This window comes from Miniopterus natalensis, chromosome 4 (genome assembly GCF_054644295.1).
Source record: "Miniopterus natalensis isolate mMinNat1 chromosome 4, mMinNat1.hap1, whole genome shotgun sequence".
NCBI lineage: Eukaryota > Metazoa > Chordata > Mammalia > Chiroptera > Miniopteridae > Miniopterus > Miniopterus natalensis.
This window is the reverse complement of record NC_142084.1, coordinates 30,667,388-30,668,270: the sequence shown is the minus strand read 5'-3', so window position 1 is coordinate 30,668,270 and position 883 is coordinate 30,667,388. Positions and strand designations below refer to the sequence as shown.

General features: G+C 39.1%; 1 non-coding gene across 1 annotated transcript; it reads left to right on the top strand.

Moving 5' to 3' along the window:
- The first annotated feature begins 518 nt into the window (after positions 1-518).
- Positions 519-625, top strand: LOC148093247 (U6 spliceosomal RNA). Its single transcript, XR_015714500.1, has one exon. It is a non-coding gene; the product is annotated as a U6 spliceosomal RNA (small nuclear RNA).
- The last annotated feature ends 258 nt before the right edge of the window (positions 626-883 follow it).

Genomic DNA, 883 nt, shown 5'->3' with positions numbered 1-883 from the left:
CTTAAAGGTTTCTCATCCCAACATGAGACCCACTAAACTAACACAGAACACCCTTCATCTTATAGAGTAAAAATAACCCACATAATATAACCAACAATGTTTTTAACATAGTTGAGATTGGAAGAAAGGATATCCCAGGTATCAGAAATAAAAAGGAAGCATAAAATTAAAGTGCTAACAGTGGCTGAGGGAAGAGACTGTTCAACTAGAAACCTCACTCTGCTAAGTGCTAGAGTTTCAGTACCAATGGTTGTCAGGAGTTATAGCCTTGGGTTTGTATGAAACAGGAAGCTATAACTAAAACCCCTAAATAAAGCTGGTACCCACAAAGTTAAACACCCACAGTGAAAGAGACTAAAAGTACCTGTTTGTCAACCCAGGAAAGTGACAAAGAGGCAAGGGAGTGTGTCTCTTCCCAGAGTTTTTGGTGAAAAATAAAAAACCCAAGCCAGTGCCATATCCAGGATGAGAGTGTTACTTATGAAAGGTGCTAGAAATTAACATAAAAACTAGTCCCAGTGCTCACTTCAGCAGCACATACACTAAAATTGGAACAAGACAGAGGATAGTAGCATAGCCCCTGTGCAAGGATGACACGCAAATTCGTGAAGCATTCCATATTTTTTTAAAAAAAAGGTCCCAGACTGGCTCATGGCAGAAGCATTCTAAACTATTTCCTAGAATACATAGACTTTGTAGAGAAAAACAATCTCCAATGAAGAAAAGCTCACCAAGCACACCCAGAAATTTACCTTAGTAGTAGTAGTAGTAGTAGTAGTAGTAGTAGTAGTAGTAGTAGTAGTAGTATTGACTTGAGAGAGAGAGGAAGGGAGGAGAAAGAGAGAGAGAAACATCAATTGGTTACCTCCCATATGCACCCCAA